Raw genomic sequence first — 14,531 nt, 5'->3', positions numbered from 1 at the left:
ACACACACACACACACACACACACATAATTTTAAATATTTTTATTTAAATAAAATAAGCTGCTGTCGAGTTGATTTGGCTCATAGTGACCCCTCCTTCGGTTTCCAAGATGGTATCTCTATGGAAGTAGATTGCCCAACCTTGGTATCTGTAATTCCTTATTACTTAAATGAATGAGCAAAAAAGTGAAATTTTACTGTAATGCAATTGAGAGCAATTCAGTCCTCAGGATGCCATTAGCTTTCTAGTGATTTCAGTGAAGCACGGTTTTCCAGGCCATCTTTTTTTGGACTGAGGCAGATTCCCTCACAAGGATGAGGGTGCTTATTTTCCAAGTGACAACTTGATTTACTCTTTTCCTTCTCATCACTTTCAAGAAGCATCTGCAAGCTAGTGAGTAACCCAGTCAGCATGGAAAAGTCCATCTATTTCTTCATTGCATCTCTCCTATACAGAGTCTGAGGAGAAGGGTTGGAAATGACCTCAGGAGGTCAGGTTACCTCTGTGTTCTCTTTTGTAGTGCAGGCATACTCATAGTGACACAATTTCCTGTCTGCTGGCACACTTTACTATTATAATACCTGTGTGATGGGATGCGGCAGGCGAAGGAGTCTATCATTTGTCCTTGGGGGATAGCTCCACAGTTTGATCTATACTAATGCTTTGTTTGGCCCTAAAATACATTGTAAGGGAAGTGGAACAGGGAGAAGCAAGAGTGTGGTCACTTGTACAATCTTTTGTCTTTCTAACTCAATCAGTGGGTTTCTTCTTCAAATTCTGCCAGAAAATGTCTTTAGGTAATGGAAATAGAATCCACTCTAGTAAAAGGATTTCTACTTTCTCTTCATAATTGAAAGCATAATCATCCTACATCCCAACAGCTAATGTGGATGTCTGCCCACAGCTCTCAAGAGGCCTTTAAAGATATTCTGGTTCTGGAGGTTGGATTCTGAGCAGGTTATGTGGAAAAGAAACAGAATTGTGCAAGACCTAATTTATACTTGCCTTGCCCTGTTCCTTTTGCTAGCAAACTAGCTAAATTACTGTTCTGGGTCAAGGTACCTTTCAGAAATGAGGCTGTTATGCCCCTCCGCCCAGGCATGAGCAATGATAAAGGAAGATTGAAGACTTGATGCATTTGAATTGTGGGGTTGGCAAAGAATATTAAAAATACTGTGGACTGCTAGAAGAAAGAACAAATCAGTCTTGTAGGAACTACAGACAGAGTTCTCCTTAGAAGTGAGGATGGTATGACTTTATCTTGCTTATTTTGGATCCATCATCAGGAAAGACTAATTGGTAGAAAAGGACATCATGGTTGGTAAGCGGAGCGTCAGTGAAAACAAAGGAAACCTTCCATTAAATAGATTGACATGGTGGCTGCAAGGATGGACTCAAACACATCAACACTCGTGAGGATGGTGCAGGACCAGCCAATGTCGTGATCACTTAAGATCACTATGAGTCCAACCTGACTCAACAGCAGCTAATAACAATAGGGATGAGCAGCCACCACCCATCTGTCATTTTGTCCTACTTTGGTGGCTCATATGTTGCCATGATGCTGGAGGCTGTGCTACTGGTATTTCAAATACTAGCAGAGTCATCCATGGTGGACAAGTTTTTACAGAGCTTCCAGATAAAGACTCGAAGAAAGCCTGGCAATGTCCTTTCAGATTTTAGCTAGTGAAAATCTTAAGAATCACAGCAGAACATTGTCTGACTTGCTTGCTTGGACACATGCTCAGGAAGGATCAATCATTGGATGAGGATATCATGTTTCATGAAATATAGGGCCAACAAGTATGAGGGAGACCCTCATTGAGATGGATTGACACAATATCTGCCACAATGTACTCAAACATGCTAGCAATTGTGAGAATGACACAGGACTGAGTAATATTTCACTCTGGGGTACATAGGCTGCTGTTCCAAACCAAACTCACTGCCATTGAGTCAGATCCGACTCACAGTGACCCCTCCTTAGGTTTCCGAAGGAGTATCACTATGGAAGTAGATCGCCCAATCTTCCTTCTGAGGAGTGGATGGTGGGTTTGAACCTCTAGCCTTCTGGTTAGCAGTCAAATGCCTTAGGCACTACACTACCAGAGCTCCTTAGTAGAGTCAATCAATGGCAGCTAACAACAATAACCTCATGGATTACAGGGAGGAGCAGATAAGTTATGAATTGTTGGACTTCTTGAGAAATTCATTTCTGCAGTTATCTACCCACTGCCTTGGGCTCCGTACTTCTTTAGTCATCATCAGAGTATCTTTGCCTAGGAAGCAGTGGCCTGAAGTATATGGTGATGTGTTAAGCTCTGACCTTGAGAACCCAGAACCTCTCATTGTAGCTGCACAGGTGGAGGGGGTATGATGCGGTTCCTGCTGAATTTGTCATCAGAGAAAGGGAGGCAGCAGGTAGGTCCAGGACTACAGGCAATCCCTTTGTCTGGCAGGGAGGACAGCAGCAGCCCATGTGTTTTTGTGCCTCATTAGCTGCAGGGTGGGCCAGGCCAGGATGGCCAGCCAGAGTTATCTTTGCATCATTGCAGATGAAAGTACTGCACTGCTGCACTGAGGCCAAATTGAAGGACAAATGATGGGAAGATGAGACTAATTCTGTCTGTATCTCTGAAGGACATTATCAGGAAGGAAGGAAATATACAGATGTTTACTTCCTTCTGTGAACTCTGGTTTGGTACACTGTCTCTCATAGGAATATTTTGCTAATATTCTTGCCCAGTGAAATGGAAAACTCACCCCAGTAACTATATCAGCATTCAGGCTGAACCTTTCCCAGGCATCCCCTTGGAATGACCTACCTACCTACCAGTTGCCATCGAGTTGACGTCAACTCATGGCACCCTGTGTGTCAGAGCAAGTTCTGTGCTTTCAGTGGTTTTCAATGGCTGATTTTTCATAAGTAGATTGTCAGGATTTTCTTACAATGTATCTCTTAGTAAACCTGAGCCTCTACCCTTTTGGTTGACAGCTGGCCGTGCTAACCATTTTCACCATGCGGGGACGCCACCTCTTTGGCACAGTGGTTCACATGTGTTCCCATCCTTAGTTGGTCACCCTGCCTTCATTTCTTTCCATTGCTCTACTATATTCATCTTTTTAAATACCAATTGGACCATTTCATTCCTCTCAGTAAAATTATGTATAACCTATAGGATCAACTCCAGATTTCTTGATCTCAAAGCCCTGTTTATGTTCTTAAGAAACTAATCCATCAAGAACCACAGGCTTCTTTAGACAAAGATGTTCATTTGCCCACATTTCTTAGGTTAAATATTAAGAAAACACTACACTGGATCTTTTAATCCACTGATATTTTTCAGAAGAAACAGAATTATTACTATATAAATCACTGGTTATCTTCTTTTTTGGGAGGATTAGAGAACAGAATTGAGTAAGTGCTTGTTAATACTATGTATATATCAGTATTTGAATTAACAAGCCATTTGAAAGATCAATACTTTACATATCTTATGCAAATTGATTTAAAATCTTGAGTTATACATATCCATGTTGCATCTAGTGTTTAATCAATTGGACACTTACAAATAATGGGTAGACAATTTGTTGTCGTACAGAGTTGAGCTCTGCTTTTCATGCAGTGAGAATAACATTTTTATTTTTAACACTTATGCAATTGATTGCAAACTTTGGGGTGATATAATTTAAATGGAACTAAACAGTCCATTAGCTATGTCAGTGCCTACTTTCTTGCCAAGCTGTAGCTTTATGCTAAGCAGTTGTGTACTGTGTTATATAATTCCCTGCATTGATTTTCGCCACCTATTTTGCTTCAGCACATACAAGGTGACTGCATTGTCTCTTCAACCTCCTTCTCAGTGTAATCACTAAGGCTATAAGAAAGATTTGGGGTAATACTACATTTTTCTAATGGAGGTTTGGAGAATTGAATGGGCTTAGAAATGTATGACTGTCACTTTTTGTTTTTTCTCCTTTTGGTTACATTCACTGTCAATTCGGTATGGTTTTCAAGGTAATACGAAAGTGCTTGAGTCTCAGCTACTGGAAGGAAAGTAAGATAGGGTGGGGGTCTTAGGTGAAAAATATCAGCTATTGGAGTTTACAAAGGAACAAGTTCTTCACTGTCCTCACACTTTCTCCTTTTTAGCTCCTTATTTGCATTTTTACAGAGCCAGTCAGTTCCGGGATGGTATAAATAGTTAATGCACTAGGCTGCTAATGCAAAGGTTATTGATTCTAGTCCACTCAATGGTCCCTCAGAAGAAGGACTTGGCAATCTACTTGCAAAAAAAAAAAATCACAGCCATTGTAAACCCTATGGAGTGCAATTCTATTCTGAAACACATAGTTGTTGTTGTTAGGTGCCATCACAACGGAGCCAACTCATAGTGACCCCATGTACAACAGAACAAAACACTGCCCCATCCTGTGCCAACCTCACAGTCTTTGTTTTACCTGAGCCCATTGCTGCAGCCTCTGTGTCAATCCATCTTGTTGAGGGCCTTCCCCTTTTTCGCTGACCTTCCACTTTACCAAGCATGATATCCTTCTCCAGGTAACGGTCCATTCTGACAACATGACCAAAGAATGTGAGGTGAAGTCTGGCCCTTCTCACTTCCAAGGAACATTCTGGCTGCACTTCTTCCAGGACAGATTTGTAAGTTCTTCTCACAGTCCACAGTACTTTGAGTATTCTTCTCCAAAACCACAACTCAAAAAGCACCAACTCTTCTTTGGTCTTCTTTGTTCATTGTCCACCTTTCACGTGCATGTGAGGCCATTGAAAATACTATGGCTTGAGTTAGGTGCACCTTAGTCTTCAAAGAGACATCTTTGCTCTTCAGCATTTGAAAGAGGTCTTTTGCACCCAGTTTGTCCAATGCACTATGTCATCTGATGTCTTGACTGCTGCTTCCATTGGTGTTGATTGTGTTGAAACACAGAGTCATCATTAATTGGAATCCACTCTACTGCAACAGGTTAAATACTGGTTCATGCATTGCCAGTGCCCCCACCCACCCACTCAGTCAAGAGGAAATTACATCATGAATTGAAAAGAAAATAACTTTGTTTATCTAGGATATGTTTCAGAGAGTTACTTTCAGTTGTGTGATGTTGGTTGATGTAGGAAGGAGATAAGCAGCAGTTGGGATGATGCTGTTCTTAGTAGCCTCTGCTGGTCCAGGGGGAAAATTCATCCTTGAATGAAGATTGGGAAGATTGTGAACTGTTGGGACAGTTTTCATTAGATACTTGCAAACAAAAGCACTCAGATACATAAAATCTTGCCTGGTATATTTGCATGAAGATTAGCATAAATATGTATCAAATTTACATAGACCTTTTTTCTGACATTGGTTCTACTTATTTATTTATTGTGGTATTCTCTTCTTTTCACCAATGTCCTATTTTCTCTGACTTTCCACACACAAAAGAATTGTTTGGTTTTAAACACATTCAGATTCCAGGGAAAAAGAGACACATTTGTTTTGGTAAGCAAGAGTGATATTCATAAGCCATGGGTAATAGGTTCCTGAGTTGATTTACCCAAGGTTTGGGATAGTCTGTGAGTCAATGCATGGCTCCACAGAATCATTTGTGGCCTTTGAGGAGTAGAGCAGGAGCATGTGGTATACCCAGAGTGCTGGGCACAGGGCACCAGTACCAAGGTTTCCTGTGGATGCATTATTGAAAGTAAATCAACAAGCTTTTCTTCTGAGGTGCCTCTGGGTATGCTCGTACCTCCATCCTTTTGTTAGAAGCCAATCATGTTAACCATTTTCATCACCCAGGGACTCCAGGAGAAGGGAAGGCAACTGATACTTAGGGGAAAATCCAGAGGCTGCTAGGCAGTGCCACAAACTAACTTTGTCATCTCGGGCAAGTTTCTTCCTTAATAAGATAAGTGCACTGAGATAGGCAAAATTTAAAATTTCTTATAGTTCTGAAATTTATTGATTTGATGGACACTTTGATCTAATTGTATGAAAAATATTAAGCACCACATAGTACATTAAATAATGTTCTGGTGCCTTGCTGCTCTGTGTCACACTTTCCCCTTTTGAAGAGTATTTAGTGATTAATTTAAGTTTCTCTTAAGAGGCACTTTTTCCTTGCTCATTTATCTCAGTTCAGTGGGCACACAAGGTGTAACTTAAATGTTTATAGAAGACATCTATTAATATATCATGTGCGGCACCAAGGACACACACAGTATTTGGGTCTGTGCACATCCAGGTCTATGGGAAAGAGCTTAATCGTGATAACTGCATTTGATTTGTCATCTTCTACTCTAGATCAGGGTCACCCCCAGTCTACAGAGTAGGAGCTTGGCCAATTGCATTTTAACCAAGTCACTTCCTAAGAAATGAATGGAGAGGTCATGGATATTGACAGTGCACTAGGGACTTGGTTGGATCTATTTCAAACATGCAGACAGTATCAAATTTCTGTTCTGTGGTAATTTTTTGACTATTTTTGGTCAAATGCATGAGTTATGCTCTGAGTAGTATTTGGAACATATATGTGTAAGCTACCCTGCGGCCACTTAGAAGTAGACAGGTCCTTTTTGCTTGGATCTGTGTGTGTGCAAAAAGAAATATGCATTTATAGGTAGGCATATATGATTGAGGCCCTCTGGAACACATGAGAGAAATTAATTTTCTTCTATAATGGTCTGAAGTGTGAAGTTAAGGTTCATGCTTTAATGACATCTTAATGCTATGATTAAGTTAACAGTATGTACTGAGAGGTCATCTCTTTACATTATGACAGAGACTCCTTTATGGCTCTTATCTCATGATGAAAGAATATTTTATTTTACTTAAGTGATTTACCTAGAGCTGTGATGAGTGATAAAGAACTGAGATGAGATGGATTTGGCTTTGGTTAATAAGACAGGAGTGTATTTCTGGCAGGGGAAATAGACTTCTCTCAACCTCATTTTTTTAGCCCCTAGTTCTTTAGAGAGAAAATATATTTGTAAACTTGTATCGTTGGCAATTTTCTTTCATTAATAAAGTGTGTTTTGACCAACGTTGATATGAAATTGGTCAGTCTAAGTCAGGCTGTGTGTCAGAATTGCAAATCAAATCAACGAATGATTACATAAAATGTATTTTTATAATTACTTGGAAAGTCAGGTTAAAATTTAGAGTTTTTGGAGTTTTCTGAGTTCAGCTTTGGAAAATGGTGGCACAAGGTGAATCAGCTTCCTGGTCCTCAGCCTATAACCTGCCCTATTTCTCTTCCCACCTTTGACTCCATCATATATCATAAGGGGCCTTGTATAAATGCAATTGAGTGTACCATCTCACATGACCACATGACCAACTCTGTCTATAGCCCTGAAAACAGGCCCTTCTAACTTCCTCTTGGGCTTCAACAGGATATGCACACTGACAGCATGGTTTGTCTTCAGAAATAATCCAGAAAAAAAGGAACACACAGGCCATGGAAACAGTTTTGGGTGTCTTTGGAAAGGGACTAATAGGACCCTCAGTATCTGGAATATAGTCATGAGAGGGAATATGGGCTCCAGGTGGCTGCCACCTTGGCTCTGTGAACTCCTAGTTCTTTGGGGAAGCAGGTGGTCGCAGGTGAGTCAGAGCAGAGTCATCTAAAACAGGGGACCTTGCTTGAGTCTAGGAGTAGTATTTCTGGGTGGTCAAAACATTCCTGTTCCTCTTTCCTAACTGGCTTGATCATCTTCTCAGGTCTAATTTCCTATCAGATAACCTAGTCACGCTCCATTGGGCTCAGGACTTTACCAGAGAAACCAAAGTTAGCTAGGTTATTGATGGATGGAAATCAGAGCCAAATCTTTCAGGGTAATTGATTTTTAGTTATTGGTCAATAAAAAGTACCTAGCACTAAAGAGCCCTTTGTCAGACCAGTTAATTATCCATTCCAAAGCAGCTCTTCTACAAGCTTTTAAAAGCAATCACTGCAGCTGGAGCAATGTATACCTCACTTCACCATTTTCTATGAAATTACCCTTAATGGTTTTCTCTGAGGAAATTTGAAGGAAAGGCAGCAAGCTCTACTGCACAATCTTGTTTGTCTTCAATCCTTGTGCCAACAAATAGCTTCTCTGTGGTCCCCTTCTCTGCTATTCTCCCTTTGTATTTAGATATATGCTGGTGGAAGAGTTGGAGAGAGAGTGCCCTTGGAGCATGTTCACTAGGTATTTGCATGGATCTGACTCAAGACAGCCAAGTATTGACCACTTTCCTCTTTGCTTTTCTTACAGCTCGAGAGGAGAATGTGGCCACTTTCCGGGGCTCAGAGTACCTGTGCTATGACCTGTCTCAAAACCCAATCCAGAGCAGCAGTGATGAGATCACCCTGTCCTTTAAGACCTGGCAGCGTAACGGGCTCATCCTGCACACGGGCAAGTCTGCTGACTATGTCAACCTGGCTCTGAAGGATGGCGCGGTCTCCTTGGTCATTAATCTGGGGTCTGGGGCCTTTGAGGCCATTGTGGAGCCCGTGAATGGCAAGTTCAACGACAACGCCTGGCATGATGTCAAAGTGACACGCAACCTCCGGCAGGTAATGGTTGAGGGGAGAGAGTGCCTGCTGGCAAGGTGCTTCTTAAGTAGTTGGGCAGGAAGTGTGTGGAGCAGGTGACGGGTGAGGTGAAGAGAATAGAAATGCGGGTTTGGATATGTCAAAGTCTAACCTTCTCCCTATCTTTGCAATTTCATGAGGATATTATTAAAATATATTTCTCCTCATATTCATTTCTCCATTTATGCCTATTTTTTAAGAAAAACAAATCAGTTGTGTAGATAATAAAATTTATGAGTACTTTCATCCCTTTTATTCCCTTTCCTTTTTATCATTTTCTTAATTACATTTGAATTTTATCATGTTATTGTTAAATTCAATTAGGAACAGAGTTCTGTTTTGGCAGCTTGGTAGATCTCCCTCATTCTTTGAATATATGTTTTTCTTTTTAATTAAGTTAGCCATTGCCATGATGCCATAATTTTAATTCCTTCCAAAAAAGTCTTCTTTTCTCTTTTTCTTTTTCCTGTTTTTCTTTCACCTACTTTTTTTTTTTTTTTTTTCTCTTGTTATTTTAACCTCTAGCCTTGGCATTAATTAGTTGGAATTTTTCTGAATTCCTCTGTTTCTCTGTTCCTTGGTGCTGTGCTCCTACTATATTACCCCTGTCTCTACCTCCGAGACTCTTCAGTTGACTGTGAGGCCTGGAAAGTGGAAGGACCCAAATAAATAATCAACTATGGAGCAGCCTTTCCTGGTTCTGTCCGTGCTTGAGAACTCCCATCGCTTGCCGATTCTGAGCAGGCAACTCCGTCAGGTGACCACGCTCTCAGAGAGCCTGAGCCGAATGAAGTTGTTTTCAACTTAGTAACTAATAATGATGATCATATCAATATGACGTCACCAGCCCAAATCAGTAAAGGGAAATACTTTGCTATAAAAGTCAAGGTTGATTGTGACACCGCCTTTTCCAGGTTGCCATTTCCACTTGGTTTGTCTGTCTACTTGTGAATTTGTCGTTAAGCCCAGTTGGACAGCATTCATCCTTTATTAATCAGAAAACATGATGTAAATTGCCAGAAAGTACTTATCAAATGTTCTTCCGTAATATGATTGATTTAACATCTTGAAATGCAAACATGAAAGCACAAGAACTGACAGGTGTTCACATATGTTTTCTGTTTGATAAAAGCATGCCTCCTTAGTAAAGCTAAACTAATGGCATAGGGCTACTCACACTGAAAACAGACAGTAACCTCAACACACATTTGCACACTGAAGTACACTGAGGAAGCTACCTGGCTGGGAGAATCTATCCTATTTGAAATACCAAGTAACACAAGACCTAGAGTCCTCCAGATGGGGCATTTTTTAATCAATGTTTTGGTTTTTTTTTTTTTCTGTTTTTCCTCCAAGGCCAAAGAACCCTATTGCTGATGTTTCCTTTCACCATGCCCACTTCCTTTCCCTATACACTCAGAGGAGAACTCAACAGCCAAGAAAATCCACATCACATTTCCATTTGCTAACATATAAAGCTCGATATGTTTGAGCTGCCGAGACTAGACCCAACAGTGGAAATGTAACCTTTTGAAAGCTTGGATGGGCAGGTACACAATAACACCCTTTAGGCAATGGTCAGTTGAAGGGAGACTTTTTATGTACTCGGGAGCAGAATCAGCCCACAGTTCTCAGCAGCCAGTCTGTTTCTCCAACTCTCCCACTCCATATCCTTTCTTACCATTCTAGAATGATTCCAATTAGCTTGAGCAAGGCTCACTTTTATTTCCACTAAGAAACACTTTTTAAAAACAGAATAGGGCCCCGATTAAGTCCTCTAAACTGAGAGGGAAAACTAAACTGTAGTTGAAATATTGGTGGTGTTGTGTTAGGAAGGTCGACCAGCAAAAAGCCAGCCTGAGAGATTTTTGTTGCCAATTCTAAAGCCCAACTCCTCTCTATGCCCTTGGAGAAGCCATTTAACCTTTCTACACCCATTTCCATTTGCAAAATGGTGATTACAATCCTCCCCAGCCATGTGTAGTGGCTAAATATGCAAAGCACCTTATGTTCCAGAAGGATTATGAGCTCATCCATGGGCTGGGTGCTAGACTCGCTGTGACATGCACATGATTTACAAGGCCAACATTCCATCTCAAAGGTGACTGTGCCTGTCTAGTGCCAAGGAGGCCATTAAGTAGCACTCTCAGTTCCAGATAAGGCTATAGTGGCCCTCAGTGTGAAGATATTCCTTTGCAGGGAAAAGAAAAGAAAAGAAAAGAAAAAAAAAACCCATTGCTATTGAATTGATTCCAACTCATAAAGACCTTATAGAGAGTTGAACTGCTCCACAGGATTTCCAAGGGTATAAATCTCTGGAAGCAGACTGCCACATCTTTCTCCCACAGAGTGGTTCATGGATTCAAACTGACCTTGAAGCTAGCGTCCAAGAACTTTAACCACTGAGCCACCAGGAATATTAATTTCTTGTGGGAAAGTGCATCTAAATTGGGCTTCATCCAACTCCTAACTGCATGTGTGAAGCCACATTCAATTTACTGAAAGAGATGGAAATCTCAGAAAAGCAGAGTTGATTTTCCAACTGCAATCTTTTCAATGCTGAAAAGATTATTACTTTGCCCATTATACACACATTTATAGCATCTTTGTGAGTTCCCTAGGATACAGTGAAGGGTGGGAGGCACCTGTCTCTCCGAATTAAGCAGTGATAGATTTATGAACTTTTGCAAGCCACTTGCTGGCAGTCTTGTCCACCTTTCTGTAAGGTTGAAGGGCTCCTGTGACAGAACGTTATCATCTGAAGAAAGCTCTCCTGGGGTTTCATGGAGATTCACTGGCAGATGGAATAGAACTCTCCCCATTTTTTCCTCTATAGTCATTTCTTATGCTTCTATCTTTGAACTAAGTGGAGCCCAAGGGCAGGTACTATATTGGGGCGAAGCAAATGGGTATTATTATTAATTATTATTATTATTATTAAGAGAGTCCATGACCCTGTCTGAACCTAAAGTCACAGCTATCACAAGAATGACTTTACATCTAGATGCCATTTTGTCAAATAATACACACAACACTAGGCTTACCATTCTCCCAGACCACTAGCCTCCCAGCTCAGGGTGTGTTGGCAATTAAAATCTGAAATTAGCAATGAAGAGACTAATTTTAGGGATTATCATATCATGTCCTCCCTACTGTCCATTGAGGATAATGCTTAAAAGCTTGAAAAGCACTTTTAAAGGGGAGTAAGGGGAGAGAGATTCCATCAGGAAACATCTTGGCAAAATAAATGGAATATTAACCTCATCTGGGTAAAAATATCTAAGACTCCAACTTTTCTAATACATTCTAATGACATTGAGTGTTCCAAACTGAGAGGAAAGAAGAGGGAGAATGTTCTCTCTCCTTCTCCCAACCAAAAACCAAAAAAAACAGAACGGCACTCATCTACAGAAATCTAGGGGCCACAGAAGTCTTAAAATGACCTATAGAAGCCCTGAGTAAGCCACACAACATAGCCTTCCTATGCTAGGTGTGATCCGTAAATGTGTTAAGTTCTTCTCTTTCTAGGAAAAATTCATGATCGTTTATCCATGTAGCCAGAGTCAGATGTGAAAAAACAAACATCAAACAAAAAACAACAATTGGTATTTCAGCTCTTTCTCTCTGTTTATCTATATGGGAAACTAAACATTGGGGGGTCTTTTCTTTCAGGACAGATGGAATGTATTTATTACGGGGTGGGAAGGGTCACAGGGTAGTGTTCACTCAGAAGATATCTTGGAATGTAAGTATGGTGCTAACTCTAACTGGGTCAGGTCTGGTTGGAGTGGTATTTGGAAGAAGCGGGGACTTACAATGCCAAGGTGGAAATCAACCCCTTCCCCTGAGGTGCCCCGGGTGGCAAGGTTTTCCATAGAGTCCTGGTCTCATTGTCTTCCCCACTCTCTTTTTCTGTGTTGGGTGCCTTTTTTTGAAAAACTAACACAAGATCATTCATGCAATGTGTCATTTTACTAACCGACTAATGTACTAACACCCTAACGACTCATCTTTGTTTTAGTTTTTTTAATTAACAATCGTTCTGTTCACAATTTTTTAATTTCCTTTCTTCCCCCTCTTCCGCAAAGCACTCAGGCATTGGACACGCTATGGTAAACAAACTACATTGTCTGGTAGATATCATTCTTATTGTCTCTTTTTTTGGGTTTGCCGTGTGTTGCCCCCCTTTTCCTCCCTAACCCCCCTTTTATCCTCTTTAGACTTGTTTCTTCTTCTTTTTAAATTTTTGTTGAACTAAAATGAAAACTTTCCTTTTCTTAAAAAGAAAGAAAGGGTTGTACCTGTCCTGGAAATAAGATTTGGTTGAGTTTGGTGGGGATGGTTTCCTTTTCTCCAATTTCTAATTTTTTCTTTAAAAATAATTTTTAAAGACATTCTCTCTTTAGCTAAATTTATTTTGTTTTGTGTTTTTATTTTGTAACTTCCCAGTTACCGACTAGAGACCGCAGATTTATAACAGAGCCTGTCTTTTCTCTGTCTCTTCCTAACCCTATTGCTCTGCCTCTTTCTTTTTCCTTCTCCCCACTCCTTAACCCTTTGAATCTTTCCCTTTTGTGTGGCACAACTGCCACTGGTGATCGGGGAGGAAAGTACCTCCTAGACTCTTCTGTTCCCTTCTTTTACCTCACTCCCCCACCGTGGCCAAAGGGAGCTCCGCCACTTGTGTTCTCCGTACAACTCTGCATGGCATGTTCCTGTCTCGTCTTGTGGACTTCCCCATTGGCATCAGAATCCATTCTTTCATTTCACTCCTCATTACTAACAACCTACCAACCATCAATCCAATCACACTTTTTCTCTTTCTTTTTTCCAGTCTTCTTTTTCATTCTCCTAGCATCCTTCATCTATTTTGGGGTTGGGTTTGGACTTTTTCTTTTCTTTTTTTTTTCAGTGAGGGAGGTGACAGTCAGGGAAGACTACCCTATGGTTTTGAGTGTTTTTATCCCCAACCCACTTCCATCTTCTTTTTCAGTTGTTCAGTGCATGTAAGTGTGAAGTGGATTTTGATTACTTCCTTTATTTCTTTATTTCTCCTTGTCTTTTCCCAGTCCCCTACCTTTATTTCTTTTGCTTTCTCTCCTGGTTCCCAATCATTTTTGCATGGGTGTGTCAGTGTATGCAGTGTGTGCATGCGCTGTGGTCCATTTTTTCTCTCTACCCCCTGTTCTTCTCATTGGGTGTGTGGATGTATGGGTGCTCTTTCTTCCCTGTGGGCATTATTATTCTCCTTATTTTGGTTATTATGCCTCATCATTCCTTTCTTTATATTAGAGTTGCCTTTTTGGTTTGGGTTGTTTCTTTTCTTGGTGGTGGTGATGGCAGTGAAGGGAGGAGGTTGGTGTCCAGAGTCCTCCATGGCATGTATCATTACATCATGATCATGACAGATCAAAAGTGAGACCCTTCTCCTTCCCTCCCTGAATGCATGTTTGTCAGTGTGGTGTGAGACAACAAAGAAAGAAATAAAAAGAAAAAGAAAAGAAAAAAAGGAAAAAAAAAAAATCACAACCAAAGACCAACCCCTAATAAACTTCATTGTCAAATGTCTCCTTTGCTGTTTGTCACTACCACCATAAGTAACAATCATTTAAGAAATAAATGATCATTTTACCAGTGAACTGAGACAAGTGATATCGTCTAAGGATGGTTCCATTTTCTAGCCTGGCTCAATACAGAGTGCAATGGGTAGAACTAGGTACTCAGCTTGGCAATTCCAATAAACTGTCCCATGAATCTGCAGGGGAACACTGGAGACTTAGGCCACAAGAAAGTCAGACCAGAAAATGGAACTTGGCTGCACATAGCAAAATCAAACCAAATTAGAAAGAATACTTCACCAAAACCTTAATGAAAGATGCCACAGGTAGGGGAAGCCGCTGAATTTCAATAGGACTATAAGGTCATTGCTGGGATTTTTTTTTTTTTTTTTGTCCA

The 14,531-nt window shown here is 40.6% G+C and overlaps 1 protein-coding gene across 1 annotated transcript in view; it reads left to right on the top strand.

The window, feature by feature from the left end:
- NRXN3 (neurexin 3) overlaps nt 1-14,531 on the top strand; it is a 2,130,901-nt gene that overhangs the window by 519,192 nt on the left and 1,597,178 nt on the right. The window lies entirely within an intron of this gene.

Source organism: Orycteropus afer, unplaced genomic scaffold (genome assembly GCF_000298275.1).
Source record: "Orycteropus afer afer isolate SDZICR_OR568_19922 unplaced genomic scaffold, OryAfe1.0 scaffold00079, whole genome shotgun sequence".
Taxonomy (NCBI): Eukaryota; Metazoa; Chordata; class Mammalia; order Tubulidentata; family Orycteropodidae; genus Orycteropus; species Orycteropus afer.
This window is presented reverse-complemented; position numbering and strand designations above follow the sequence as displayed.